Here is a 25,646-nt window from a genome sequence, read left to right as displayed (position 1 = left end):
ATGTGCCCTGACCGGGGAATCGAACCATGACCTAGTTCATAGGTTGATGCTCAATCACTGAGCCATGCCGGCTGAGCAGTATGGGTTTTTGATAGGTTGCGGACTCTTATATGGAGGAAGAATTTGAGGTGGACAGAGTGGTAAGAGAGAGACTTTTTAGGAGGCTTAATAGTCATCCAGGCAAGAGATAATAAGGCCCCAATGGAGGGCAGAGGTCCAAGTGATGGAGAGGAGGCAACTGTTTGGAAAGCTACTTTAAATGGTAAAATCTCAGACTTTAATGGTTGGTTGCCTTTGCTATACAAGATGGGTGTGAGTGGGGGAGAGACTCCTTCCCAGTCTAAGTGGTAGATGGTAATAGAATCACCAACTGAGATAGAAAATGTAGGGGGAAAGCAGATTTGGAGGTATGGTGGCTATTTCTTGTCTGTCTGGGACTTCTTGCACCTCGCCCCCCTTTATGCTGATAACAGACCCACGCAGTGAAGCCGTGACCCAGGCTGGACATGTCAAGTTCGCTCCTGGGAACTTGAATCCATGCCGTAAGCTGGTTCTTGCCTCCTAGACACCTCATTTGTTCAGTGGTTTTTTTCTTGATTCCAAAAACCACCTTGCAATCCTTCCAATGAAGGAAGGATTAATTGTCCACTAAGCTGTGCCTAGGCTGATCAGGATCAGTCAGTCCCTGGTGTTTGTAACCAGAGCCTTAATGGAGTGGCGAATTCAGTTCTGGACATGCTGGGTGTCAGGCCCATGAGATATCCTTGTGATGACCAGCTCTTCAGGAAATATGAATCAGAGGGGAAAGGTCTGGGCTGGCGTTGTCGGCATATGAAACGTGGTTGAAACAAAGAATGACTCAGACACTGAGAGAGTGGGGGTGAGAATGCAGTGAGGAGAGGGTGGCAACCAGGAGAACAAGCAGAGTTTGACTCCATAGAAACCAAGGGAGTAAGAGCTTGAAGAGTGAGTCATTGAAGATTTTATGTACAACCAATGGCCAAAGTAAATGAGGGGCTGAACTTTGGATTTGACGAGTAGACTGTGGAGGATCCGTGGGCTAGTGTCCCTCAAACAAGGTGTAGAACAGAAGCCAGGCTGTGAGTGGGAGGTGAGGAAGAGGGGGCAGTAGCTCGGGGGGAGATGAAAGGAAAGGTTAGCTTTGAGAAACTAGATAATGGTGTAGAGGGATCAGGATTAGCCTGACTCAAAGCTCATGCTCCTTGCACTCAAAACCTGCTCTCCTGTGGCCGGAGAGAATGGGGATTTGACGGGAAGAGAACCCCAGCAGAGCAGTCTTTTCAGGTCAGTGCTTTTGCCTGCTGTCAGATGCATCACTGTGGGGCATGACTAAGTGTGGGAGGGGCCGGAGAACATTGGGAACATACACTGGCTGGTGGATTTCTTGTGCCTGCTTCCTGCCTGACGTCATTCTAGACAGGCCGAAACCCAAAACAACAAGTATGTAAAGAAAAAGAGGAAAAACTCAATTTGCTCTTTTGTATTCAAACTAAAAACCACCTTCATGCCTGCCTCACCCCCCACAAAACTTTTCAGGAGAAAAAAAAGACTATCTGAGACATTAGCATTGGAAGGACAGGAACAGCCCTTGTGTGTGTGCCTTCAAGGAAGGCAGGCTTGGCAGGCCCGGGTGCTGACTAATGCTTCAGAGAGATAATTTTCCTTCAGACATGTACTGGCAAAGGATGGGTGAAACAGAGTTGAGTCAATGACCAGGTTTGTTAAAAATCATTTGAACAGTCCTTGAAATTATAAATTTTATACATGCTCTCTGTAGACAGCTTGAAAAAGACAGAAAGACCTCAAGTATCCTGAAGTCCCACCACCAGGAGTACCCTCTTGGATACGTCCTTCTAGATTTTTCATCTAAGAGTAGGTGCCAGTTTTGATAGCTGTCTTTCTGGCAGATCCACCAATGTCAGTTGCAAGACTGATCTCAGAAGTGACTGTGCAGCAGGGCCCTAACCACAGTGTGTGAGGGAAAGGGAAGAGGATGATACATCTAGATACGGGGGTGGGGGGTGTCCACTCGTAACATCTATGGCACAGAAATAACAACAAGAGAAAGACTGAGTATGCCCCCAAGTTAGATCTGGAGCCCAGAAATCCCGACTGCAGTTTCAACTCTGCATGAGACAGATGGCTGTCATGTTACAGGTGTGCCTCACGTTAAGAAACCCACCATCCTACTCCGCTCCACTCCTAATGTCCATGCCTGGAGAATCACTCTTATTTTCTTTGTTGAGGCAGATTGAATTACTGTTGCCTCATCTGTACTCCTCCCACCATATAACCTTGCAGCACCTCCTGACAGAGTTGGCCAATACTTCCTCACCCCATTGTCTTTGGATTCAGCCAAGGGACTTGCTTTGGCTAGTGAAAACATTAGTGGAAGTGTTGTGAGCAGGGGCTTTAAATATGCTTTCACGGCTTGGCCTAGTTTCTTGCACTTCTGCCACCTGCCCCAAGGTGAATCTGCCTGGATAGCCTCTGGTTCCAGGATGAGGAATAGATCTGAACACAACTGGCAGCGTGGAGCCAAGCCTATCTGGTTCCAGCCACCCACGAGAATCCTAGCCAACCTGCACACCCACAAGCAATAAATAAATGTTTATTGTTGTCAGGCATAGATTAGGGGATTGTTTCTTACTCAGTACTTTAGTAGCACACGCCTGACTCCTGTCATTGCTCAGATGTGAAACTTTAGTCATCTTGGACGTCTGCATTTCCTTTATCTCCTTCACATTATCTTCCATATTTGCTCCCTGACTTCCACCCCACTGCCATCATTTCCATCACTTCATATTTGGGTTCCTGCAGTGGCTTCTTTAACGAACTCTGATTTCTTCCCCATCCCATCTATCTTGCACAGAAGTGCTAGATTAAACTGCCTTTGCACAGCAGGAAACCTCCACTCAAAAGCCTGCAAAGGCTTCTGTTTTGTTCTGAACCAAAGCAGCCAGGCAACTCAGAACCAAATTTTATGTATGGTTTTAATAACCAGCCTTAGCTTAGAGTTCTGGTACAATTCTCTCCCCTGCTTTCCATAGCTCTTGCCTTTTACCTTTATGGGATGGTCCTAGTGATTATGGTTATTTTACTTTAATTCTTCTCAAATAATTTTTTAGAAGTAACAAATATAAACTTACCACATCAAGGTCAAATTTCTCTCCTTGATTTCTCAAGACCTTCTATAATTTCGTCTCACCTAATCGATTAATTAACACACACACTAATAATAATATTTATCCAATACTTATTGAATTGCTTATGTGCCAGGTATCGATTCAAGTGTTTTATAGATTAAGGTTAACCAGCCCTGGCTGGTGTGGCTCAGTTGGCTGGAGTGTTGTCCCGTACACTAAAAGGTGGCAGATTTGATTCCCAGTCAGGGTACATACCCAGGTTGCAGGTTCAATCCCTGGTTGGGGTACATGCAGGAGGCCACTGATCAATGTCTCTCTCTCTCTCTCTCTCAAATCAATCTAAAATAATAAACAGCCTGGCCAGTGTGGCTCAATGGTTGAGTGTCGGCCAATGAACCAGGAGGTCACCGTTTGATCCTGGTCAGGGCACATGTCTGGGTTGTGGGCTCAATCCCCAGTAGAGGGTGTGCAGGAGGCAGCTGATCAATGTTTATCTCTCATCCATTGATATTTTGATCTCTCTATCCCTCTCCCTTCCTCTCTCTAAAATCAATAAAAATAAAAAACAAACATATCCTCAGGTGAGGATTAAAAATAAAAAAAGGATTAGGCTCAACCATGAGCAATGAAGGCCCTAAATAACAGTGGCTTAAATAAGATAGTTGTTTATTCCTTTCTTTTGTTTTGTTTTGTTTTGTTTTGATTCCTTTCTTATGTGAAAGTACAGAAGTAGGTAGTCAAGGACTGGTATGGTGGCTTTGCTCATGAAGTCTTTAGGGACACAGGCACCTTCCGGCTCACAGTTCTACCATCCTTAGGGTGTTGCCCTCATCTTCATGTCCAAAATGGCAGCTAGATACCAGACATCATATCCACTTTCCAGGCAGAAGACTGGAAGAAAAAAGAAAAAAGAAAAAGGGATCAAATAGTATATGCCAGCTGACCTTTTCAGGAAGTGACCTTATAGCATCAGCTTATATCTCATTGGCCAGACATAGTTATATGGCTGTACATCACTGCAAGGGAGGCTGGGAATTGTAGTCTTTATTTTGGAAGGCTATGTGACCAGCTAAAAACTGGCAGTCATTACTTGGAAAAAGAGGAAGACTAAGGCATAGAAATGATTACTGCCGTGGCCAAGGTCACACAAGGTGCCTCCAGAGCCTGTGCTCTTCACCCTTATGCCACTCAATTTCCATGGAGTGAGTCGGGTGCACCTGAAGGCTGGAATTGCCTCTGTGTTCCCCCAGCTAGCTCCTCTTCCATGCCCTCCACCTCCCTTCGGGCTCTGCTGGTTCTCACTGAGCTCCTGGAAACGGCCGTGGCTTACATGCCGAGAGGCAGAGACACAGTCTATGCCGCACCAGTGTGAACTCCATCTAAAGAGTACCGTGTAGTGATTAAGAGCTTGGGCTCTAGAGTCCAACAGAGTGAGGTTTGAGTCCTGTGTGACCTTGCGCAAGTCACTTAACCTCTCTGAGCTCAGTTCCTTGTCTATAAAATGAGAGCTTTGAAGAAACCTGTCTCAAAGGGCCCTTACAAGGGGTAAAGGAGATAATGCACATAAGACCTCAGCCGGGGCGTGGCACACAGCGAGCGCCCTACACAAGGAAGCTCCTGTGATTGTGCCAACACTACTGGTGCTTCCGCCTTCTAGACCAAAGTGCCAAAGATACACAGGGGAGAGAGGGACCACAGTGGAAGCCTTTCCTTTCAGGCCTCCTTCCCTTTTCCCAGGGATCCGCAGGGGCTGTTCGAGAAGAATGTTGCTCTGTGGCTCTGCCCCTTGAGACACGACCCTAACAGCCATTGGGAGCTCCAGACTTTGACTCCCTGGGTTTGGAATACAAACTGGCCACCCATGGAATCTTAGTGGGGGAAACGCTGCAATTTAGCAGATGTGAAATGACATTCTTGGACAGAGCACAAAGCAACCATGGCATCCATCAGAAGGAATAATTTTTATTGTGACACAAAACATTTGCTATCAGAGCACATAGAAATCCAGAGAACAGTTGCCTCTGCAGAACAAACAGATTAAATACCTGTGGTGAACTGAAGGGCTGCAGGGAAAAGCAGGCCACATTATTTTAAAATTCGGCAACGCTTTGAATTTAAATAGAAGCGAAAATCAGGACAGAGTGAGAAAAGCACTTGCTCATGAAGAACCCGCTTCCCCAGGAGCAGAGCCCGTCATGATGCCCATTGTTTTACGCAGGGAGGCCGGCTTCCCTTTCCTGGGCTCAGGAAGATGCAGTAAGGCCCACACCTGACATCCAAAGAAGGGGCCTCCTGGAGCCCACCTTTCGGCATCTCTAAGAGGGCCAAGCTAACGTGCTCCCTGCCTTTCCCTGCCCCCAGGTACCTTCAGAGAGACATAAATCAGTTTCACCCCCAGGGGCACAGGGCACACATCGCACCTGTCGTCCCACGTGGACAGCCAAGCTCTTCATTCACTGACATCTGTTCCTTCCAGTCCATTCTGGTTGCTTCCACCCCTTCTGCCTCACACCAGGGCTGGTGTTGTAGTTTCCTGACAGTTTACGCTGCCTGTCTCCTGACCTTTCTCTCTATTTCACCCACAATCACACAGCTATTCAGTCTTCAAGGCTGACCTTTTATCCAGCTTTCCTCTGAGTGTAAATTCTTCTGACTATTCCCTAAATCCTTTTCAGAGGTGGAGAACTCTAATTCTCAAGACAGCCCACTTGTTCTCTGAGAGTTCTAATTTTGTTCTGCTAAATCCAAATCTATGCTCCTGGTAACTTCCACTCTGTTGAGATATAATTAATCAATCGTCTCCCTCTCTTACAGTTTTTCTTCTCATGTGGAATTCTTCTTTTTCTCTTTGTGGTTCACTGTTTAGTTGTTTTCCCAATAATATCAGTTTTCTCCTTCTTCAAAAGTAATAGGTTTAGGTGGGCATGGGGTTACCAGTGAAAAGACTACATTTCCCAAACTCCCTTTTGCCTGGGTGTAGTCATGTGACTAAGTCAGGCCAATGTGATCTAAATAGAAGCAATGTGCGCCAAAACCGGTTTGGCTCAGTGGATAGAGCGTCGGCCTGCGGACTGAAGGGTCCCAGGTTCGATTCCGGTCAAGGGCGTGTGCGTTGGTTGCGGGCACACCCCCGGTAGGAGATGTGCAGGAGGCAGCTGGCCGATGTTTCTCTCTCATCGATGTTTCTGGCTCTCTGTCCCTCTCCCTTCCTCTCTGTAAAAAATCAATAAAATATATTTAAAAAAAAATAGAAGCAATGTAAGCAACTTCTTGGTTATGTCCTTAAAATGACTGAGTGGTACACCTTGGTCTCTGCTGAGCATGGTGAGGACTGGGGCAGTCACCCTGAACATGCAATTGGACGCCCTTATTTGCTCTTTGTGGCTCAGAGGACAGGGGCCTAACTGTAACCATTGCTTTTTATTACACAAAGCCCAGCACACTGCCTTGGATATGACTGTTCTCAATAACGAGTTCAATGAATGAATATTCTCCAATTCTGTCTATGTACACAATTAATTGAAACAAAATGAGCAGCTAGTAACATGTGGTTAAATGACATAGCCAAAGACTGCTAGATAAGAAGATAAAGAGGTGCCAATCAAGCAATCCACTGGTCTTCCTCCTGTTCAACATTTGCATCAACAACTTTAATGAAACAGTCAGTGTACACATCACACCTGTGGACCACAGTGGGCAGCCAGTAGACTAGACATGAGCATCAAGAGTCAAAAAGGTCTATTCAGTAAAGAACAATGGATGTGGACGAAGCTCTAAATATCAGTTCAAAGTGGACAAAAGGAAAGGATGAAGATAAGTTGCTTAGTTAAAACTGTGCTTTTAAAAGGTTTAAGGGTTTTATTTGACGGGAAGCCCAGTGTGAGTCAAGAACATGATGTGAAGACCCAAAGATTTTAGGGCAATTTGGGGCGAATACATTTATACAACAGCCATTTACCACCTGCCTCCTAAGTGCTAGGTGTTGTGTGAAGACAAGGATGAAGAAAGAGTATCCCCTGATTTCAAGCAGCTTGCAAAGACATGGCGTGTATTCCACCTGTAGGACAAGGGAGAAGCTTTTGGTGCCACAGAAACAAAGAGGTAGGAAGCTTGGCACAAGTGCACCAGAAAGGGAGTAGCGGAATTTACTGTAGCTGAGTGTGGGCTCCTGAAGACAACAGGACGATCAGGTAGGAGTGTTTAGCACCAATCTGTCCGGGGCCTGAGTGCCAAGCTAAGGAAGTATGTGAAAGGAGGGGCAACTGGAGGATTTTGCAGAAAAAAAACACAGATCAGTGTTTTAGGAAGATTTCTCTGGAAGCAGATTGGAATGGAGAGACACACAGCGCCTTAGAATTAGCGGTATCTCTTTAGAGATTGTGTTGCTCAACATCTTCATCTTAGACGCAGGAAAGGGTAAATCATGTACCTACTAGTAAAGACAGAGCTGGCAGAGGCGCAGCAGAACCCCAACCCAGGACTGTGGCTTCTTTGTCCGGGCAGGGGGTGGGGAAGTGTGGGTAAACCAACAGCAATTAGACTGTGTACAGCTACTGGAGTTTAGACAAGCATTTCTGGACACACCAGACAAGCAAACCTGCAAAGGGACTATTTCCAAGTCAAGGGGAAGAATACTGAGTAGTGGAAATAGGAAGAGGGAGAGTGTGGGAGAAACTGCTTGGAGGCTGGATTGGGAGGGAAGAAGGGGAGGCAAAGTGACCGAGTTTTTAGGGCGGGGAGACAGGAAGGACAGCAGTGGGATTACAGCAGAGGGACAAGTTGGAGGAGTCCCATTTGGGGTGGGTCCCCTTTGAATAAAAGGGGTACTGAGAACTGGAAAGTATCAGTGGAATGTGTCCAGAAGAGGTAACTAGAAGGCACGTCACAGGAGGGAGTGATGGAACTGCTTAGGCTGAAGAAACCTAACTGGACTGCAAAGAGCAGAGCTGAGCAGATTTAAGGAGAGAGAAGGTCGCTGGCTTTACTGTACATACGTGGAGGGCTCTTACAGAACCGTGTGAAACTGCCTCCTAATTAGCATGGCACCAATGGAAGGTCCTGGGGAGTGGCAGCAATGCAGGCTGTGAAAAGCGCTTGGTCATCACACAGACCTGGGTTCTAGGCTCAGCTGCAAGTTGCTGAACCCCTCTGTGCCTTGGCTTCCCCATGTCCAAAATAAAGAGGCTAGGTTAGAAGACTTCAGAGATCCAGTCTAGACAGATGGAAGCTTTAGGGTTGTCTTATTGGGACTGTGGTCCTGAACCTGTGCTAATGTTGGTGAGGGCGTGTGAGCAGCCAGCCTGCTTCTGTGTCACTCGGTGATGACATGCCATGATGGAACAGAGCTGACATGTTCACAAAGGCACTTTTCTCAGTGAGTAGGAGTGGGAAATAGTCCCATTTAGCTGATATCACCAATTTTTAAAGAAAACCATATGAGCTCAAGAGAACTAAATACAAATGTGGGAGTGATGAGTCAACCATTAAATTTCAACTGCATTAATTTTACATTATAAATGACACAGTTTCAGTTTCTTCAATTTTATAAAACTTGTGGTTTTTTTTTTTTAAAAAAAGCTCCTCCAGATACATGCTAATCCATGTTAAAAGTACTGAACATTTACTCCCTCCTAAAGCACCTTTAAAACAATGACTGGGCTCGTGGCTATTTTTAATAGAATCTATTTTCTAGCAGTCTTATAAACTGATAGCAGTACTTTCTGTGAAAACCACCTTTTCCTACAAAAAACAAACAAAAAACCCAGCCCTGTTACCCTCGTGGGATTTTTTTTCCTTTTCAAATTGTTTTATAATGGAGAATGTTGCTTTAAAACGTTGAGCATTTCTGTTAGAAATGAAATATTCAGAAGGCTTCTGGGTAAGCAATATTTATGTATAACCCCTTTAATCTTAAGTACCTAATATTTAAGTAGCAGGAATGAGAGATTGTTTTTCTTTACAGGGGTAGAATCAAAGTGGTATTACGAATCTTCAGGTAGAGAACAGAAACATAAGACCTAGAGATTATGTAAGAAAGATCTGCACTCCCAATCCTTACCTCAGAGCAAAAGACCCAGAGGCAGGAAAGAATTCCAAAGGAATGTGAAAAATAATTCTATCAAATCAAAGTTTAGGACAATCTTGGACTGTGGCAAGAAGAAAAGAACATTTGGCACATTGTTAAATATAGATGTCCATTCTCTTAACCATACACATACCCATTCTTTTCACATCTTACATTAGCAACACCGAGAGATTGGACCCAGTTTTAGTTCATTCTCAGAGACTTAATTCCTCAAGCCTCAGTTTAATAATATTACCAAAATGAGGGTCATAGTATTCGTTTCCTTCTGAGGTGTGAGGCAGAGCTGTTGTCCAATAACGCACAGTTGGTATCACAACTGCAGGCGGCATTCAGTTTGGAATTGCATTGGGGAAAGCTCTGTGCGGCAGATTGCGCCCGGGAGACTGGCCGTTCCTTGGCACAGACTCCCACCTAAACTAATTAGGCTCCGCACAGGTAGAAAGAGGGTGCGGTTTTAGATCTGCCACGTGGCCCTGAAGGACAGAGCAGGCTCTGGCATTTTTTTTTTAAAGGGGTTGGAAAGGGAAGGGAGAAGCTTAATTCTGCTAATCAGTGAGTTTCAGTGTGGCAAGTGAACTTAACATATTCTGCAATTCTTTTTTAGAGATGGAGGCAGGGAGAGAGGAGGGGAGGGAGGAGAGGGGCGGGGAGGGGAGAGAGAATGAATCAAACCCAAGACCTTCTGGTGCATGGGACAATGCTACAACCAACTGAGCCAGTCGGCCAAGTCTCTGGCTTTTTTTTTTTTTTAAATATATTTTATTGATTTTTTACAGAGAGGAAGGGAGAGGGATAGAGAATTAGAAACATCCATGAGAGAGAAACATCCATCAGCTGCCTCCTGCACACCCCCTACTGGGGATGTGCCTGCAACCAAGGTACATGCCCTTGACCTGAATCAAACCTGGGACCCTTCAGTCCACAGGCCGACGCTCTAGCCACTGATCCAAACTGGTCAGGGCTCTCTGGCTTTTTTCAAAACACACACACAGAAAGCAGCATTCTCTTTGTTTAAACAACAACAAAAAGCATGGGAGGGGAGTGTATGTGGGTTTGTTCAAATGCTTGAGACAATTGTTTTAAGCAGCTGGAGGAGTAAAGGAAAGGAGCACTTAGGAGAGAGTGCTGGAAGCGCAGCGCCCAGGAATTGATGGAAAACGCTTGTGTGGCAGGCGAGGCATGTAATGACGAGAACGGATGTGCACATGTTGACGAGGCAGGTGGAAAGCAGGTTCTCCTCCTAATTAGCTTGGCTGCTGGGAGAATCTTCCACCTTCCAGCCCAGGCTTGTGGTTTCTGTGATGTCCCAGTGAGGCCGTGGGCTGGCTCTGACGGTGGGTCAGAGACTGCTGACCTCAAGGCCACCTCACACCCCAGGGCCAAGTCCGAGGAGGAGCGGAGGAGCGGCCGGCCTGGTGATAGTGGAGTGTTCCCTCTACAGGAGGAGTGGGGAGGGCACACGCCTTGGCTGTGACTCAGAGACCTTCAGCCAGATGTCACGGAATGAGATCAGGATTCCTGGCCCTCCCCCCTCTGAAATGGTTTCTGTTCCAGGAGTATGCTAGAGAGACTCCTTGTCTTTCCCCTTGGCTGTTCTCCTCTTCACAGAATGTTTTCACTGGTTGCCCAAAATAAAAACACTCCCCAGCTGAAGTGGCTGGAGCGCGTGCGTGCGTGTGTCTAAGCACTGGGTGCTGCCTCTGGGCGGAGGCCGTGCCCTGCCTCTCTCCTGCCTCCATGTGGGTGCAGTGGGCCACCTGGGCCCTCCCTGATGGATAACAAAGCAGTGAGGAGCCTGGTCCCTGACCCCGTGCAGACACTGCACTAGTCCTAAGAGGCAGACCTTCAGACTTTTAGGGGAGAGAGAGACAAGCCTCAACAGTGCTTAAGCTGAGGGTCTCTGTTAGATGCAGTTGAACAAAAGCACCTTCTTGACTCAATGTTACCTTCTTATTCTGATGATTTTTATGCCAAGAATAAATTTAACTTTGTCTACATCTGGGGGAAAGACATTTGTAAAGGACCTACCCAGCAGTTCCTCAGTATATCTGGTTTTCTCCAAAAATACTCCAGAAAATTCATGTGACTGGAAAACTGGGCTTAGTAAGGGATACACATGGGATTTTTCTACAGAGGAGTCATTGGGAAGCTGACCTCCTCCAATGCAGTCTTCAGGGGCGTCTCCAGAAGGCACTCAGAGTCTGCCTGGGGAACGTGCGCGGACAGAGAACATGGATGCACACAGTGTGGCCGCAGCCTGGGCCTCGGATGTCCGCAGGGAAGAAAGGCCAGGTCAGCTCTGTGAAATGATTCTGTTATGTTATCTGGATAAGAACTGAGCACAAGTGAGGCAACGAAGGTTAAAGATGAAAACAACAGCTGAGGTTGGACTAAGAGACCAATGGACCAAAGCAAGTCTGTTGCATCTGGTTTCACAGTGTCTGGGGAGAGGGAGAGCTTTGGAGAGAAGTAATGTGGGAGAATCTGTGTCCGGCTATTCCACCCCCACCCCATATACACACACATATATATTCCTGGGCTGGAGTATAGCATCACTTGGGACAATATTCTTTTTTTTTTTAAATATATTTTATTGATTTTTTTAAAGAGAGGAAGGGAGAGGGATAGAGAGTTAGAAACATTGATGAGAGAGAAACATTGATCAGCTGCCTCCTGCACACTCCCCACTGGGGACGTGCCCGCAACCAAGGTACATGCCCTTGACCGGAATCGAACCTGGGACCCTTGAGTCCGCAGGCCGACGCTCTATCCACTGAGCCAAACCGGTCAGGGCGGGACAATATTCTTTATATTAAAATCTACTTCCATGATAAAGAGGTTTACAACTGGAGCTTTCAAAGAATCTTAGAACTAGAAAGAGGACTAGACATCCTGTGGATAGAACGTGAGATTCTGTGTGATCTGGATAGATGGAGGGAGGACCCCATCACCAGCATCCCTCCCCCCCCCCCCCCCACAACCCGCCATCTACCCAAACAGAAACGGTCTTCCCACCTTACTGATTCCTTTTGGAAGCCTCACAGATTTTTTTTAAATTAGGAATTCTGTGGTTTTTCCAGGAAACGAATTTAAGCTTACTGGCTTGTACTGTCCATGAGTTACCTTTTGGACAACAGGTTGACATTTCCTTGTTTCCTGCCCTTTGGCCATTCTCATGTCTCATGAGCTGCACGAACCTAGGGCTATTCAGTTACATGTGCAAGTCTTTTCAGTGTTCTGAAGGTAAGCATTTAGGGCCTCGAGGCATAAGTACACTGTACAGCTACCTATAGAGAATGTTCTTTTAACCATGTTTGTTTCATCTTTTCTAATTTTGATAGAGAAGTGGAAAGGAATTTTTTTTCTTTGAAAAGAACTAGGTATCACGTAGAATTGAGCCTTTTAAAAAGTGTGAAACATTTCTAATGTTTAAACAGTAGAGGTTCTCCACCCTGGCTGCACATCAGGACAACTTAGAAAGCTCAAAACAGAAAAAACAAACAATCAAACAAACAAAAAACAACCCATGCCATGCCTGGGCCCCTCCCCAGCGATCGGATTGAATTGGTCTGGCTGTGGTGGGGACTGAGCATCTGTATTTTTCTATGTGCAGAACTGAGGATCGCTGCAGATCTAATCACTAGAAAAGGATTACATTTTTAAGGCCTTATTCCATAGGAAACCTTGCCTATTGTCCGATAAATTAGGCTGCAGCTTTGGTGGATAAAAAGGAATGTTCAGGCTGTGAGCCCCCGAGGATTCTAATGTCCTGCAGCCTCAGCCAGTGGCACGTGACCTTGTGGCATGTGGGCCGACAGCTCGAGCACAGGTTAGTGTGTTCAGAGTAGAGCTTTTCAGTGTTGGGTGCGAACAGGTGAGACCTGACACATCAGGGCTGCCTCAGAGTTCAGGTCTGCGCTTGACCAGCAGACTCAAAGGAAATGCCTGGTCCTGGACCAGAGAAACAGATGCTGACAAAGCCATGCTCTCTGCACTGTTGCCATCACTTCTGGGGTCTTCCTTTACCGATCCTTCCCTACACAGTATTCCGCTGTTTCCTGTCAGCTGTTGTCTTGAGTAACACTCCTCCCTGACCTTTGCTCTCCCAACACAGTCTAAGTCCTAACTAGCCCTGGTTGAAAAGCCCTGGGGACCAGCTTCGGCTGTCCTGCTGGTCCTACAGTTGATGCTATTTCAGGCACCCTCCTGGCACCTTCCCCCCCCCCCCCCCCCCCATCCACTAGAGCCTCTGAGTATCTTCTTGCTCTTGTCAATCACATGTGGTTATGTGACAGAACTGCCTTATTTAGGGTTTCATCTCTCTTGCCCCCAATCTCTTTTAGTCACTGGTTATGAAATCCTATAGTTTTCTACACATTTTGCATTACATCCCATTAAAGCGAAGACTCTGTGAGCTGGACTCCATCTGGCCCGAGTGAGTTCCGCTGACCCAGGCCCTCCCACTAGAATCCGGCACAGCTTTTGCTCGCTTTCACTGTTAGTTTCAATACCTCTTCTATATGAAATTGCGAACTCTACAATGACATATTTTTCATTATTGGTGAGAAGTATATCTCGATAGTTGACCCTCATTTTTCATTCATCTTCTCAGAGGTGAAACTGTCAACATGCCCAAAAGTTAGCAAATGTACTCTTTTAGCAGAGTGAACATTCTACTAAAGGCTTAGATAACTGAAATACATTTTTTAAAGATATATTTTTATTGATTTCAGAGGGGGGAGAGGGATAGATAGAAACATCAACGATGAGAATCATTGATCTGCTGCCTCCTGCATACCCCACACTGGGGATCCAGCCAGCAACCCCGGCATGTGCCCTGACCAGGAATTGAACCAAGATCCCCTGGTTCATAGGTTGATGCTCAACCACTAAGCCATGCCAGCCAGGCTGAAATACATTTTTATGTTACTATGTCTTACCTTTTTGGAACTTGGACTAGGAAACCATGGCCTATACATGCTGGTAATGGCTTTATGCTGCCCCCAGGGTGAAATAACTTCTGATCCTCTTTCTGCTCCGCCATCTCCACCATGCTTCTCCCTGTGCACTTCTGTAAGTGTTGTACATACACTACTCCTCAGCCATGCCATGTGCCAGAGCATCCATGTGCCAGTCCTGAGCTCCATGTTTTAGGGTGCCTGGGAAATACTGATTTCTTCCAGATGTTAACATCTCAAATCCCTTTTGCTTAATACTTGAAATCAGATATAGTTCCTCAAATAAGACTGTTTCATTATAACACTGATGAGATACCTTAGGAACTTAACTGTTATTTTGTTGTAAGCTGTTTCCTTAAAGTTGAGAACCTGTCAACACCATGGGTAAGAGAGGACTTACTGTATCGTATTCCTTACCTTTTCCCATGCAAACAAAACTAAGGGATTCTCTAACTGTTCTAAGTCAGTGATGGCGAACCTTTTGAGCTCGGCGTGTCAGCATTTTGAAAAACTCTAACTTAACTCTGGTGCCGTGTCACATATAGAAATTTCTTGATATTTGCAACCATAGTAAAAGAAATATTTATATTTTTGATATTTATTTTATATATTTAAATGCCATTTAACAAAGAAAAATCAACCAAAAAAATGAGTTTGCGTGTCACCTCTGACACGCGTGTCATAGCTTCGCTATCACTGCTCTAAGTTATGTCACACACGTTTTCTTATGAATACCAAGGGGTACAGGTTCACCCGAGCAATTTTCCCACCCTCTGATATGTCAGCTCCAAGCCTTCTCGGTGAAGTTACTGAATTTCCCCTAATCTTCACAGGGTGAGTTCTGGCCCTTGCTTGGAGTCCATCATTCTGGCAAAACAGTTGTTCCCCAGGCAATCAAGGGGCTGGGAAACGCTTATGGCAAAAACGACAGGAGATGACTTTTGGCTCATGACTTCTTGTGCTATCTGCACTACGGGTGCTGCGGGATCCCTGAAAAGACCTCATTCCTGGTTTCACTGTGGGTCTCAGTGCTCCCGAGGCCCAAGTGCTGGGCTGTCCTTTCTGTGGCTGCTGCTCATTTGCTGAGGTGGGAGCAGGCCTCTGCCTCTAACAGTTGCTGTTCTTTCATTGTACTCCTCAGCGGCGGGCCCTGTGGGGTGGTCACTTGACATTCTTAGAGGACGTTTGGATTCACTCCCTCAGAGCTAAGTCAGGGACATCTGAGTGACACTGCTCAGAACCACCTTCCAAGGGCTCCCACCTGCTGACAGAGCCCCATCACTCTGACCAGCCTGATCCAGCCGAGTCCCTGCTGACCCCGGTGGCTGGCGGCACCTCTGTGATGAAGACTACTAGTCCCAATGTTCTTTTTTACAGATTCTATCTTAAAACAAACAACAATCAAGTAGATGAAAATTTAAGATACCCATGACTTGGCATCCTCCTCCAGTGATTAACCCATCCCTCAGTTCCCTTTCACAATAAAACTCTTCAAATGGGAGGTCTACACATGCTATTTCTACTTTCCCACCTCCCATTCCTTCTTAAACCCACTAATTTGGCTTTTGTCCTCACTGCTCACTCGAAAATGACCGTGTTCAGATCGCCAATATGCCCTCATGTTGAGAATTTTCTAGCTTTGTCTTACTGGCCTCATCGTTTAGCAATGAGTGTTCCTCCCTGAAGTGCTCTATTCCCTGGGCTGCTTGGCCCTCCTCCCTGGATCTTCCCTCCTCCTCCTCTACCTAACTCCTGACAGGGTTCCTCAGGGCTTGGGCTTAGAACCTCTTCTCTGTTCTAAGCGATCGCATCCAATCCTATAGCATCAAATACCTCCCACATGTTGACAACTCAAGAATTTGTTTCCAGCCCTGACCGGTTTGGCCCCATGGATAGAGCATCGGCCTGTGGACTCAAGGGTCCCACGTTTGATTCCGGTCAAGGGCATGTACCTTGGTTTTGGGCACATACCCAGTAGGGAGTGTGCAGGAGGCAGCTGATTGATGTTTCTCTCTCATTGATGTTTCTAACTCTCTATCCCTCTCCCTTCTTCTCTGTAAAAAAATCAATAAAATATATTTAAAAAAAAAAAAGAATTTGTCTCCAGCCCAAGGTCTCCCCCAGAGTCATACATGCACTTGGATATAACTGCTTCAAGTGCAACGTACCTGACATTGCCCCTTGGCGAGTGCACATCCCAAACATGTCCAGAACTGAGTCCTTACTCCCCAATCGTACCTTCTCCCATCTCAGTATATGGCATCACTAAGCAGCCAGGTAAGCCACACACCTGAGAGGCCAACCGCAGGTCCAGATGCTGCTGCCTTTCAAATACCTTTTAGATCAGTCCGCTTCTCTGTGGACACCGTCCAAGTCCAAGTCTCTAATATCTTCACCTGGAAAACTGGTAGTCTCTCCTAACCTGTTTCCATGACCACACTTCCAAATTATCCTTCAACACCGCAGGAGGAGTGCTCTTGACAAAATGTAAATTGGATCCCATCACTCCCCTGCTTAGAACATCTTCAGTTCTTCCCATTGCACTTAGAATAAAGTCAGGCCAGCTGGTGTGGCTCAGAGGTTCAGTGTTGACCTATGAACCAGGAGGTCCTGGTTTGATTTCCAGTCAGGGCAGTGCCTGGGTTGCGGGTTCGATCCCTAGTGGGGGTAGGCAGGAGGCAGCTGATCAATGATTCTCTCTTATCATGGATATTTCAATCTTTTTCCCTTCCTCTCTGAAATTTAAAAAATAAATAAAAATGTTAAAGTCTGAAAGCCTTGCTGTAGCTGACAAGGCCTTGTCTTATCTGGCTCCTGCTCTACTCTAACCTCATCCCAGGCCACCCCATACTCGGAATATTCCCTTCACTCCAGCATATGGTCCCTCTTGCCATTCCGACCACAGGCTGACCTCTTTCCTGCCTGAGGGCCTGTGTACTTGCTATTTCCTCAGCCTGCGAGGCCCAGGTTACTGGCCCCCAGAGAGGAATTTGGTGACCACTCTGTCCACAGGAGGGCACTGGCATTCTCCTACCTGTCTGCCCAGCAGACTACCAAGTGCATGAGGGCAGGGGCCCTTCTATCATGCTTGGGGTTGCACCCTTGGTGCCTGGCACATAGGTGATCAATACCGAACAATGATCTAAATGTGAGTCTATTTGGCTATAGGATTCCTAAGGGCCTACCTCATATGCCACATCTCCCCACCCTCCACCAAAAAGGATGTATTTAGGGTCTACAGCACCCATGAGAGAGTGCTGTTCAAATCTCCTTGAAGACAACCAGCTGTGGGAAGCCTAACTGACTAACAGACCCAACTATTGCCCCATTGCTTCCCCGTCTTTGTGCTGAGGCCAAGCTCTCCACCTGCCTGGGCACGGCCCCCAGCCACCGACAGCCGGGCAGGGGCGGCACTGGCCTATTCCTGTCCTGCACAGGGTTCCTCTCCTGGGTGACTCTGGCTTGGAGACACTCCATAGCCTGAGAGAAGCTTTCTCAGAATACACTGCAATCTGAGGCTTTTCTACTCACGACTTCCTTTCTTCAGCGTGAGAACCACACCGTGGTCGGAAGGCTTCCCCACCCTGTCCCCACGTTCTCCCTTTTATGCTTCAAAGGTAGATTCCCTCATCTGTTAAACTTACAATCCTATTTTGGCAGCAGCTTCCCAGGGGCCCCTTTAGAACTTTGTAATAGTGATACTATAAACCATGGCGCGGAAAAACAAACTATCTTATTTGAGGCCACATATAACACCATCTGTTCACTTCCCATACCTCTCCCAGGCATGACCTTTAATGGGAGAGATTAAAATACCACCTGTACTCAGAGCCCTTGTCTCACCACCAGGGCTCCAGGTCACGAAAGCTACAATCCAGATTCCATTTCACATTTGTTCCAGGAGTTGGCAGAATGAGTCACCACTGGCAAACATGGTGAATGCAGGCACAAGGCCCGTGGCACCAGAAAGGTGGCTTTAAATCCATACTCAGGTATCTATGAAGCCCTAGTAGACAGTCACCAACTACTGCCACTTGTTTTATACTAGTGACAAAAATCTCTAGCTGCTGGTGACTAGACGTTTCATTAATTTTGTGAATAAAACTTGCTCTCTTCCTAAGATTTTATAACTTGAATATGTGGCATTTCTTTGCCTTTTCTGATTGAAAATCAGTATTAATTTAGCTCTACTCTGTGTAAGCCCCATGAACACCAAAACTGTTTATTTTGTCCCCTGCTGCATCAACTAAAGCACTCGGTAATTATACATTGAGCAAATATTCCTCCAGGTGCTGTGACCTTATCTCATTTAAGCCTGGGAGGTAGGCACATTCATTTTACTGAAACTCAGAAGGATCAAGTGACTTTCTCAAAGTTCCTGGCACTCTCTGAATTCAGACACCAAATAGTAGCAGCTTATCTGCCAGGGTCAGAAAATTAGGTTGCTTATTGTGTTTGGTTAACATTTAGTGAATCCTCTGCTCTAAGCAAGCACCTAATACTTTTATCACATTTAAGAGGTAATTAACTCATTATCATCCTACTTTACCCAATGAAACTGAAGGTTGGCTAGATTGAGCGACTTATCTAAATTCACATAGGTAGGAGGCAGGGCTGAAACTCAAACACAGGTGAGCCTAGAGCCCCTGCTCTAAATTCTCATGCTATACTATTTCATCGCAAGTGACAAGAAACAGTCATTCCCCCCAAAACAACCAGAAGTTAAATACTGTTATATTTTTGGGAGACTAATGAAAGGTCAATAAAACATGTGGTAGAAGCAGTAAATGACAAGACAGAATTACATTTTACCTTTCCTGTGTTTTTGGTTGGGACCTGCATATAAAGAGGGCTGACTTAAGTTATACACAGTTTTTGGCTGTAGACAGGTTGGCACCCCTAAGCCCCGCATTGCTCAAGGGTCAACTGTGCATGGATCCCAGTGTGAAAACACTGACAGTGGTCCTGACACTGACAGCATTCTGTTGACACTGACACTAAAGGATTAAGGTGCCCACTTCAAGGTCCAAAGATACAAGGACAAAATAAGTGGGGCAGTATCCTCTCTGGCGGCAGTGAAAGAAATCTGTGCCTAAGAGAAACAGAAAAGGCAGGAAGGTGTCACTACTTTAGTTGCTAGATATACATACCATAGGCTGTGCTATTCCCTTAAAGTAGCAGGCTCTCTTATTAGGGCCTTAACACAGGCCAGTTAAAATCGGGTTTTATATTGAGTAGTAACAGAAGCCCCGTTGAGATCCAGAGCAGTCTTTGTCAATTTTTCCCTTTAGACAATGCAAACAATCATTTAACAACAGTAGCATTTTTAATTTAAAAACCCCAAATAATCAACCCATCACTCAATGAACCAATGAAAACAAAAGGAAAACCAGTTTCATGGCATGAATGGAAAAGTAAGGAACTATTGCCCTGGCCGATACACCAAGGCTGAGGGGTTTGATCTCGGTCAGGGCACATACAAGCAGCAGCCAAAAAATGGGTAAATAAGTAGAACAAGCTGATCTCTCTGTCCTCTCCCTCTCTCCCTTCCTCTCCATCTCAAGTTAAAAAATGATCAGTAATTTGCTTTTCACAGCTGGAAACCACACACCAGTGTGCTGGCACCGCCCTGGAGAACCACTACAGCACCCCTTCAAAGGGCTTCACACGGTACAAAAGCACTTTAACATACTTAAAAAAAAAAATTCCTGCTCATAGTGCTACCAGGGGCTTCTGAATGTCTCCACCACTGCCCCATGCAAAACAGGCTGGACAGAGGCCTAGTACCCTATGTCAAAGGACAGCCAGTGTGAAAGCGGCTGCATTTTCATGCCCGAAATTTCACTTCTAGAAATTCTTTCAAGAAAATAACCACTACTATATATTTTTTTAAAACTTAAAAACTCAAGGAATACTCTGCTTTCATGCTACCAATAAAGGCTAGTAAATTTCACATATCACAGAGGACTAAAACACCGAAGAGCTAGGTTAAGATGCTATACTTAAATATGGCATATTTAATCACGTCTTAGTATTTTATGCCAACATTTTAAGTATAAGTTAAGCTTATTGTGTTTAAAAAATAAACACCTTGCAGTATATTTTAAACTGTGAGCACTTTTCCTGCCCAACCACAAACAGGTTTCCCTGGCCATCAGTGCTCTAGGTGGCTCTGAAGGACGCCTTGATTGCAAGGATGAACACATGTCATGTGACACTACCTTCCATCTGCTCCTTCCTTACCTCCTAGCTTCTACCCCTCCTGTTTTCCTGAAACTACACTTCTTTGACCTCAGGAAAGCATTTGGGATAATGACCACTGCTGCTGAGAATGTATTTAATCCTCACATTGGCTCAAAGCAGACACTCAATGAATGAATGGCAGCTCTTGCCCGACTGCCCAGGCTTGCTCCATCTCTTCTGCGAGCCCAGATTGGCCTGGTACTCTTCTTACCCTTTGGCTGCTCTTTTGATTACTCTTCCTAGCTCCATCTCTACCCACCCTATAACAGTGAGGGCTTTTCAGTTTTATACTCAGCTTCCTGTTCTTTTGACTACATATTGTCTTAGAGATATCACCTATTTCTAAGTTTTCAAAGATCACCGTTATGAAGATTAATGCAAATCTCTCTCTTCAGTCCTGACTTCTAGTCCCAGCATCATATTTCAAACTACGTGTGTTAAATACTAAAACAAAATGTTGCCACAAACCCTTTACAAGTTTACTTTTTCAAGGGTATAATGTATCTTATCTTACACCTTTTACATGCTTTGTGGATGTTGTATGTATTTCAAAAAAGCAAAAATACCTTTTCAAGTATAAAGTATTCTACATGCATGGCACTGCCTGTAACAAACACTCCTATGACTTTAGTCATCTAAAAAAGTAAATAAAAAAGCTTTTAAAAAGTAATCCACAAAAGGGATGAGAATTTTGTCTTGTCATTCAGGGAATGTTATATTTAAAGATAATAAATAGTCACATGGTTGGTTATAAACACTCAAGTAGGCACAAAAACAAGTAATTCCTGTTCCAAGGATCCTAGAAAGAACAGAATACATAATGATGTAAAGATAAAAGACTACTCCAACTGGCTACGCAAGGAGTGATCCTATTACATTAAGGATCGTCGGGAAAAGTCAGAGATAATCTCAAAGGAATAGAAGAGAAAGAGGGCATCCTAGCTTACAGACCAAAAAACTGTGTGGGGTAAGAAAGAGCAGTCAGAGTTACTCAAGTACAGCGCATAATTCACCTTAGCAGGAGCCTGGGATCAGATACGGCAGCAGAAGGGGTTGGCTGGAGCACATGCTGGGCCCGACTGTGGAGGCATTACCAGCCACAGCCCAGGAGTGGGGGCTCATCTGGTGGGCAATGGAGAACAGACAGCTTCAGAGGGGATGTGCCTGGAACTGGGCTCATGTTGCAGGGAAAGCAAATGTGGTTGGAGGAAGAGACTACACATGAAATTAGTCCAAATGAGAAAAAGGGCGGCCCACAGTAAAAAGATAATGCATGTATTTACCTAGAGACTAAGAGCAAATATACAGTTCTGCACTTTCTTCAATGTTCTCTTTTGTACTTTTTGAAAATCAAGAAACAAATTACCTACCTCTAGTCCCGTGGGTAGCTTCCCATCTATATCACTTTCCTAGAATGACAGTGGTTCTGATTTAAGGTGAATTCTTACAGCCTTATGAATTGTAATTAATCAAGGCCAGGTGAACACCCAATGAAATCAGATGTCTCCATATTACTTCATATTAGGCTTGTTTCATTTTTACAATGAGACTTTACAAAATACATGGTGAGTAAACAGAAGTGACTAAGGCAGTGCTAGTGAACACACATTTCTTGTTACTGATGCTTAGCTGAAAACTAAGCTTTTTTTCTTTACCACTTTTTAGGAACTTTGCCCTCCTAAAACTCAAGTCTCCTGACATTATTTTTTTTATAGTTTTCAGCCTTGTTTCATATTTAGTACTAAGTATTCCTCTTTCCCACATTTAATACATTTTTCTTAAAGTGCTAAGCTTCATGAAAAAATAAAATCAGCATTTGAGTTGAGCCCTAAAGAATGGGTAGAATTTCTACAGAAAGAGACTGGGGTTAGATGGAAGCATTTCAGTGAGGAAAAGCACAAGAAGAAATGGGCAAAAAGAAGGATGAGCGCCAATGATAGGCAATTACTTATACTTGTGTCACTCTTTCAGGTAGAACAATCCTTTGAGGTAGGTATTAGTTTCTGCATTTTATAAGGTGACAGAAGATACCATAGCTCAGAAAGGTGAAGTAACCTGTCCAAGTTCACTCAGCTTTGAAACAGAGCCAAATCTAAACTTAGACTTTGTCATTTTTCTCACGGGGTCTCCAGCTTTAAATTCTCATGTTTTACAATCTCCTATCCGATTTCAGGAACTCTTCCTATCAGAAATATTCCTGACTACTCAAAGCCAGGCTTAAGTACAGTCTATTTTGTTACAATAAAATCCATACACGAAAATATGAAATAACAGAACCTAACAAAATGCAGATCAGAAAGATCTAGAAGCATGAAAGGCTATTTTGTTACTGTAACTTTCTGGACTATAATAAAAAATACTTTTCCTATTTCTTCACAACAGGCAGGTGTCAATAAATTAAAAGCAGATTTCATTAGTCTTGAATAACAATTTCCCTTAAGGCGGGGGGGGGGGGGTTGAAGGGTGGGTGGGAAGTGATTAACTAGGGAACTTATATACATATATGCATGGCCCATGGACACAGACAGTAGAGAGTGGTGAAGGCCTGGGAGAGGTGGGTAAGGGGTGAAGGGAGTTGATTCCCCGTCAGTGAACATGCTCGGGTTGTGGGTGTGATTCCAGTAGGGGGCATGAAGGAGGCAGCTGATTAATGTTTTGCTCTCACATCAATGTTTCTCTCCCTTTCTTTCTAAAAATCAATTTAAAAAATCTTTAAATGTTGGAAATAGACTTCTACACATATTAAAAACAGGGGAATTGTTTTTTTAAAAAAAGATAGCAAACCTACCCAATGGATCATTATACAGCCACAAAAATTTCACAAGAAGTTTATAACATGAGAAAAAACCCTCTTGTTATGTGTGTTAACTGAAATGGCAAAGGACAAAACCATAACATGCAGACATAACTACATAAAAACAAAAATATGCATTAACTTATACATAAAAGATAAAAGCTTACGGTACAAAACCGACAACAGTCAACAAATTGAGGGTGCACAAATACTGATGAAATGACTCTTGATGTTTGCGATTCTATTGCTTTGCGTTATCAGCAGTGCCTGGACCAGAACAGTCATTAGTTTGAAAATAGGCATCAACAAAAATAACTATTCATTTCTGTAGGTTCTTTTAAATGTTGAAAATGAATTATATGTTAGTAAACACTGACTTTGTAATCATTCAAAGTGTGTATACATTTTTGGGGGACACCCTGTATTTGCATGTATGCATGTGTAGATGTGTGTATATGTGTGAGAGAATAATCATCAAAAAGTATCTGTCCTGGTAAATATTTAAAATTCAACTTTACTATATTCTCCAAATTCTTAGATGTAATGAAAAGGTATTACTGTTATAATAAAGTAGAAGACAATAAATATCATTTAGAGACATTGTAGTCTGGGGACCAAACGTTCCTAAATACAGCACTCTGAGCACTAGCAGTATCACTGCGTTACAGCAGAGCAAAATTACTGCCTGTAAATCTGCATTCATAACGACCTTGAATAATCAGAGGTTAGATTATGGATGATATACTCTGCTAAAAAATAAGTACAAGAGTTTATAAAAAAAAAATTTCTTATCAAAACAGTAACAGAATATATCACTGGTAAATATTTATCTTCCTAACATGTCACTCCCCCACCCCCAAACCTTGAAAGGGTCCCCACAGTGTTAGGAGTAATTTGAACTATTTATTGCAGTGTGCACACATCGCACAATATGGGTCCATTCTAATGACCGCTCCCCACTCTCATTCGTAGGCTCAAAGGTTCTCATTCACAAGCCTTACGCTCTGGCTGGCCTACTCACTTTCTCTCAAAGAAACTTATGTACTTGACTGAGCTTTTTGCTCACTCAGCCATCCTCATTTTGATTCCCTATTCACTCCTACTCCTCCCCCAGCGGACTCCCCCTCCTTTCAGGCACAGATCAACCTCTCCAACTCCTAAGTCATCTCCTTCTTATGTATTCCTGTAGAAATTATTGTCTATACACTTAGCCATATAGCTTAAAATTATGTAAATAAATATATGCACTATCTCCTAAAATGCATTTTAATTTCTATAGATAAGGAAACAATTACATTTTTTATAATAAATTGCTTTTATGTAATGCTTTACAGCTTATAAAGCAACTTCACATATCTTATTCTCAATAAATATGTTGGTGACTTAAAAGAGAATGCTTCAACAATGATGTATAGAAAACCCTAAAAATCTGGGATAAAGATACTCTTCTTCCTACAACCCTCAAATCATATTAGTTAACAGAGAGGAGAATTTCAACATTTCATAATTTTTAAAAAAAGCACAAAAATACCCTGCCACAAACCTCAGACCCAGTGACCAGATCTTGTTTCTAAATACCATTCTCCAATAAAAGGAATCAGGACTCTTTAAAGAAATGGCTCAATCTAGGGCTGGGAAGAAAAAAAAATGCAAGATGAGCCAGGAGCTTCTTGTAATACTTCCTTATAGAAGAATTCCAAATAATATACATATATACATATACTCTCCCCTCCAGGAGGTGGAGCTAAATCCCCACTCCCCTTGATTAAGGGTTAGACTTACTTTGAAAAACTAGCATATGAAAAGGAAAAAAACAGTAACTTTCCAGTGGAGAACTTGGCAGACAGCACCTTAATCAAGTGATGTCATGTGGGGATCATTCACCTTGTGAATGAAAAGGGCACTTCACCTCTGTGGTCTTCTTTCCAAAAACCTGTTATCCTAATGTAATCGTTAAACAAATACAAACTGAGGGATGTTCTAGATTCTAGAACATACTTCCCTACGCATCAAAACTTTCAAGGTCATGAAAAACAAGAGGAAGACTGAGAAACCATCACAGACCACAAAAAACCAAGGAGAAATGACAACTAAATGCAATGTAGCATTCTGAGTTGGATCGTGGAACAGAAAAAGTCAATTAATAGACAAATGAGTTAATGTTAACACACCAATGCTGGTTTCTTAGTTTTGACAAGCCCAACACAGTTATGTAAGAATAGAACTAATTAGGTGTGGGTTGTACACCTTAATATTGCACATGAACTACAACTGAAAACAAACAAACAATTATTTTTTTAAAAAAAAGAACATTAAGCCCGGCCAGTGTGGGTCAGTGGTTCAGTGGTTGAGTGACGACCCATGAACGGAGGTCACGGTTCGATTCCCAGTCAGGGCAC

General features: G+C 44.1%; 1 long non-coding RNA gene across 3 annotated transcripts; it reads right to left on the bottom strand.

Moving 5' to 3' along the window:
* Nucleotides 1–3,816: 3,816 nt before the first annotated feature.
* LOC111823075 lies at nt 3,817–24,886 on the bottom strand. Of its 3 annotated transcripts, none has more exons than XR_002826062.1 (2): nt 24,791–24,886; nt 3,817–4,058 (listed from the first exon to the last, which is right to left on the bottom strand). It is a non-coding gene; the product is annotated as an uncharacterized LOC111823075 (long non-coding RNA). The 3 variants fall into 3 exon arrangements; XR_002826061.1 differs by lacking the exon at nt 24,791–24,886 and adding an exon at nt 21,467–21,620; XR_002826060.1 differs by lacking the exon at nt 24,791–24,886 and adding an exon at nt 11,407–11,745.
* Between the last annotated feature and the right edge of the window lie 760 nt (nt 24,887–25,646).

The sequence above is a fragment of the Myotis lucifugus genome, unplaced genomic scaffold (genome assembly GCF_000147115.1).
Source record: "Myotis lucifugus unplaced genomic scaffold, Myoluc2.0 scaffold_385, whole genome shotgun sequence".
NCBI lineage: Eukaryota > Metazoa > Chordata > Mammalia > Chiroptera > Vespertilionidae > Myotis > Myotis lucifugus.
Note: the sequence above shows the minus strand (reverse complement) of the source record. Positions and strands in the feature narration are given on the sequence as shown.